Genomic DNA, 6,000 nt, shown 5'->3' on the forward strand with positions numbered 1-6,000 from the left:
GTGACAGAAGCTAGCCGTGTACTAACGAGCCGCACATCACGTACGATCAATGTAATTAATAATTAATTTCTCCGTATCAAAGCAACGCCGTGAACCCCGCTATCTCCATAGATGTAAATAATTATTCGGTATCTGTGCTAGTGTGACTGATAATCACCGACCTATATAAACGTACCTGATTTAACAAAGGAACGGTTCGTTATGTTCTAACACAGTCAAATCCAATTTGGGAAGAATTGAAATAATCCACTGTCAGTGTTATCTGGTTTTCCAACAATCAGGCTACAGGGTGAATATCTGTCGCTGTTTTGATGGGAAAACCATAAGGGAAATATATGTAAAAAAATAAAAGAAGCTTTATCTGATTCGACGAAAGAATTCCTCGATAATCCTTTCAAGGGGCGAGCAGTTTACCGCGCTACGATTTAGCCAGTTCGCGCAATAACCGAGCGGAATGAGGCGCAGACGAATTTGTCGCAAAAAAAGTTTCTCATAGCTCTCCCTTTGATCGAAGGCCCTCCAAAGCCCTGGCCCCTGTCTCATTTCGATTCTGTTTTACTTCACCCGCATATCGATATTCCGCCTTTTCTCGCTCACCCTGTTCCCTTTATTCGCGCCCTCGACGTCGATCAATTTTCGGATCCGCGCGGGAAATGTACGCAAGAATGGGAAATATAAAAAGCAACCCTCTCATTAATCGGTGCTGGTACCGTGATGGTTCGAGCCACGTGCATAAGAGGGCGTGAAATTCCTTTTCGCGCTCAGTGGCGGAATTTTATACCGTAGGATCGGATGCTTGTGAAGAGTTAATCGAAATCGCCTCAAATAAATTTTATAGTATTTATTAAATCTATACAATTTTTCGAATAGATACAGGAGAGAAGCGACGAACCTGAATCTGTTTTAGGGGATATGTCGGTCAAGAGAGTCAAACACGAAGTGTCAGTCCGAATATGATCGCGTAAAATTGAACAAAATGTGCGTGATATTATAGTCCAGATAATATTTGTAAAGGCTGACAGCAGACACGGTCGCGCTTCCACAAGGGTCATACATTTATGGCGTATTATTCATTTGCATGCATATCGACGGAATAAATTACAAAATTGCTCGATGAAACCGTCCCCGAACAATATTTCCCCGTCGATATCGAAACACGTTGAACCAGGAAGTAAATTTCGAAACGATTATCGAACGAATTGTTCCGCTAATTACGACTCCCAATCTTATTCAATTTCCCGATATAGGTACTTTAGAGCTTGTTTACTTTCATAATTTAATTTACTGTGAATGGATCACTTTCTATTAATTGACACTTCGGGCAACTGCCTGTATGTAATTTCAGTCTATAGCAATAATTTAATACGTTATGAACTGAAACTTGCTAGAAGAAATAAATAAATTAACACCGTCAATTTCGTAGGCTTGTTTAAATACGAAATGCGATAAAGAGTTACATAACACTCTAATATAATTAATTGATAAAGTACTACTTAAGGAAAAAATTAGTTATCTGGTTAATTGAACTGCTACTAATTTATCGAACAATTATTGTTTGGCAAATAACATCCCCTATTATTTCAGTCATTGTCTTCAAACATTGCCTAGATCTATTATCATTTACTAACCACGTCTTGTGACTCGGGAGGCTCCAAATTTTGTCTCTGTTTATATATGTTAATCCTAAAGAAAATAGCGCTTTCTAATTCCAGGAGATGAATTATTCAAGGTGGATAAGCATCAGCGAGGGGAGGCTGATAATAATATCTTGGCAAATAAACCGAAAACAATCCGTTTACGACATGCAATAAAGAAACACGACGCGGTGAAATATTGAATCGGTCAGGCTGCTGGATTTCCCTGGCTGAAGGGGTTGTTTGAAAGCAGAGGCGTTAATAATTAACGCGACGCGTTAACACTGTTCCGAGTCGTGAACAAAATTAATGTTTTAACGGCCCCCGACCGTTGCTGTCCACCGAATTCGGACTGCGACGCAGGGGAGGGCAAAAACAAACGGGTTTTCCGGTCCCACACCCCTGCCAGATAATCCATATAATTTAAAAATATCTACAAGCCAAGTAAACTGGAACAAAATAGGGGGTCCATAAAAATATAAATATTGATGGAGCAGAAAGTTAGTAAACGGTGTAAAGTTTCATGAATTTCCAAAACCTCTCAATAGGACAAAAACCGTGAAAAATGGTACAAGGTTTTTCGACAATCGGAAAACATACACTTTTTTTTCTCTTCATCCACTCATTTGAAACTGAAAATTAATTGAGGAGAAGAGTTCTCGATATAAGAGTAGGACGAATGGTCTGTGGAAAATGATCAGAGGTCTAGGGAAATTATTCCCTTGCTCGAAATTCCTGCTTCACCCCTTGGATCGCACGAATTACCACAGTAATGCTGTTCAGATAAACTGACCACCCCGTATAACTGTCGAAGTTTATCCAGCCGCGACGTATACCGTTCGCCAACGATTATTGTGACAATTTCATTTCGCATTATCCAGCCGAATGGCCAACGACTCTATCGGCGAAAACTGCCTCGTTCCCCCCCACCCTTACCCTCTCCAGTTTCCGTTCGAGGGGCACACCTCGCTCTACAACACCCGGTAAATTTCCCTTCGGGACATGTTTCGCGCATATCGAAATCCCATTTAATCGAAATTTCGGATGAGCCACCCTGCTACGGACCCCTGACCACCCTGACCCCCAACTCTTGGCTCCCACACTTTGCATTTGCCGAGGAATAGACAGAGAAAACGGGAGGGAAAAGGAAAAGGATGAAATCGGTTAATTTTACGTAAATCAAGAATAACCGATTAGCTTGCGCGACTGAAATATTCACTTATGAGCATTAGAATTTATTATAGTGAATGTTCTGAATGATACTGTTGTGTCAAAATACATAGGATTGAAAGAAATTTGACACTTTAAATGTTTCTTCGAATGTTGACTGTTATAATAAGGACGGAACAATAAACACCACGCGAAACGAGCAAACATGGTGGTTAATTATTTCGTTTGGATGAACGGTTTCATTCGTGCTCGCTTATTCAATATATTTCCCCTGCTTCAATTAGTTCATTCATCTACAAATATTGAAGCATGACGCCGAAAAGAGTCCAGTTTTGACTGATGCCATATTCACCCGAAATATGTCCCGAGCATGACAGTTGACGTTCGCTTTCATACGTTATTGTATTAATTAGAGACGCTATCTCCGAAATTTAAACTTTTAGCGCTGCTAGTTGGAGGTTTAATAACCCACCACAACATTCGGAAACCATAACTTGAAATATTCGTGATGGTAATGACATAGCAGCTTCGACGTCAATTTCAATTTAATGAATACGCACAGAAGTCTGACAATTTATTTCTCTAACAATATCGACTATTAAATTCTTAATCTCTTCGTAACGCTGTCGCTTAATCAATTTTTTTCCGTTAACAAATCTGATCACACGAGCTCTAGATCACCAAATACAGAGCGATCATCGTCCACGAGAAAAACACGCGTTAGCGGTTCGGTTCGAAAAAGTTGATTGCCTATCAGCGGGCAACGATAACAAGCAGACCGTGGCGAGGATGAAAACGACACGAAGATTCACTTGCATTCGTTACAGCACGAAATTCGCGCAAAGTAAACTTTTCACAACTGATTGTACCCCTTGATCGATCGGCTCAAGCCGATTACACCCCTCGAAAAATGCAAACAACCCCTAGCTGCAGCATTCCCACAATTTTTTCATCCTTTACCCGGGAACTTTTCAATATTCGCCACACTCCCCCTAGGATACGTCGCGTATCGATATTCCATTTTAGTCGAGAATTGAACGATCGTGGCGACACTGCACAGATCGACCAAGGGAAGCGAGAAGAGGGCGAATCATGCGATCAGACTATCGTTTAACTTTATCGTAGTCCTTTGCTTTGGTCATCGTTACGCGAACCATTGTGGATGTACCCTCAGCACATGGACGCAAAGTGGGAATTTATTCGAGCGTTGGTTATGAGGTTGCTTACGAGAGACGTCGATTGCAGTATCCTCCATTAGGCTGCCATAGGGGTAAAGATATCTAAAACGGAAAATGTTTGTTCTGAAGTTGTTTCGAGTTGTGATCGAGAATGGGCGTCTGAGGGTGTTATTTCGGGGATCGTTTACTTCCTAGGTCCAGGAATTGAATTTTTCAAGAGCTGACTTTGGCAGAGAATGCACAGGTTGACTGGTCCGAGTGTCTTATCGATTTTTCAACGATTTTCGAGCCAAGTGTTGCGAGGATACGTTTTTTATCACCCGAGGAACAATGGGAATGAATAATTCGAATATTTACTCGACCCCGCTGAGTGATTCGTATTCAAATTTATGGATGTTTCGATGAAATTTTGCAGGGAAAAGGTCGCCAACAAAGAAATTGTGAAATAGAGATTTTAGAGTCAAATGAGTTGTATATATTTGATGAATAACTTTAAAAATATAATCCTGGACGACAGTGGAAACATTAAAGAAATGAAATATTAATGGAAGTATATTCAATTTCGATTGTTTGTGTCGAGCTAATACTCGCAGGATTTCAGTGCGACATGTTACAAGGTATCGTTAATGAATATTATAATCAACGCCGATATGCATTTGTTAACTATATGCAAACAACCTAGTATTAATATAAAACATTCGTAAATAATCAAGGCGTGGTTAGTTAAATTTAAAATTGAATTAATTTGGTAACAGCGGTATTAATTATTACCGCAGGATACTTATGAATATGGGGAATATTTGTTCTACACGAATATGACGTTCTTGTATAATTTCCGCTGTATATTTCTCCACTAAAACATTAATTAAAAATGCTAATGAAAATGTCTCTGAGAATAACCACAATTCTTCACAACCTTCTAACTCTTGCAAATTGAGAGTATTAAAAATTCAAATCTGGGAAAGATCTATTAAGACAATTAAAAAAAAAGGTACTCTCAATTCTCTAGGCCTTTCAGCGTACACATCGCTGTGCCCAGAGCATAACCATAAACTCCTGCTTTAAAATTAATAAAATTACTCTGCTGCCTGGGTAAATATATATGGCAGCAGCTGAACACGTTACCCCTTCGTTCACTTTGCAGCGAGAAACTGTCGTTCGCAATTCACACGACGGTTTCATACGCCGTGGCATTTAATTATCACCGTGGTCGTGTCAGAAATCGTTAATCCTTTCACGGGGATATGGCAAAGCGCTCTTCGCGGCTTTTCCATGACTCTTCACCCTCCGTTTCTATTTACGTAGCCAAATAAAAAACGAACACCTCTGAATGCTAGCGAAGGATGAGTCGAGGGGAGTGAGGGTTGGTGGGGAAAAAAGAGGAACAATTTCGTACTTGCTGCAACGAACTGCTCAAGTTTTGGGTCACCGGACTTCTATAGCCATTAATTAAATTGAAAGTTCGTCACGCGATAATTTAATATTTCAGGAGCCTCGAAATTTCGAAACCACTAATTTGTACGCCTTGCATGCTACGGAGAAAGATTCTCTCCCTTCCTTTTGCATTCGTCCCTACTTGATGATAAAACGTTGTTTTTGAAACTGGAGGCGTACACGCCCATCCATATAATGCGAACCCTCTGCGAAACTTTTGATTTTGTTTGAGAATTTCGTGAAGGAAAATACCCCAATGTGGTTAAAATAAATTTATCGTGTTTAGAAATTCTAAAAACTCCATACGCACGAACCGTTCCTCGGCTACCCCTTTCCTCCATATTTCTGCTATTTCCCTTAATTTCGTGTTTCACGTGTCGCGGGTCACTCTTGCGAACAGGAGAGGAAAAAGAAAATATTGCGAATGGCGAGCACGCTATTCCCCCTGTGCCATCGAAACGTGTAAAATGGAGCTTTTATGAGCGTGGATTCGCGGTGCTGCAAGCTTGCCGGTTTTTCTCCCCTACTCTTTTCAGCCCCCCCCTCCGAGAGTGACAAGAGCCAATAGAAAATAATATAATACC

Source organism: Calliopsis andreniformis, chromosome 10 (assembly GCF_051401765.1).
Source record: "Calliopsis andreniformis isolate RMS-2024a chromosome 10, iyCalAndr_principal, whole genome shotgun sequence".
In the NCBI taxonomy this organism is placed as follows: Eukaryota; Metazoa; Arthropoda; class Insecta; order Hymenoptera; family Andrenidae; genus Calliopsis; species Calliopsis andreniformis.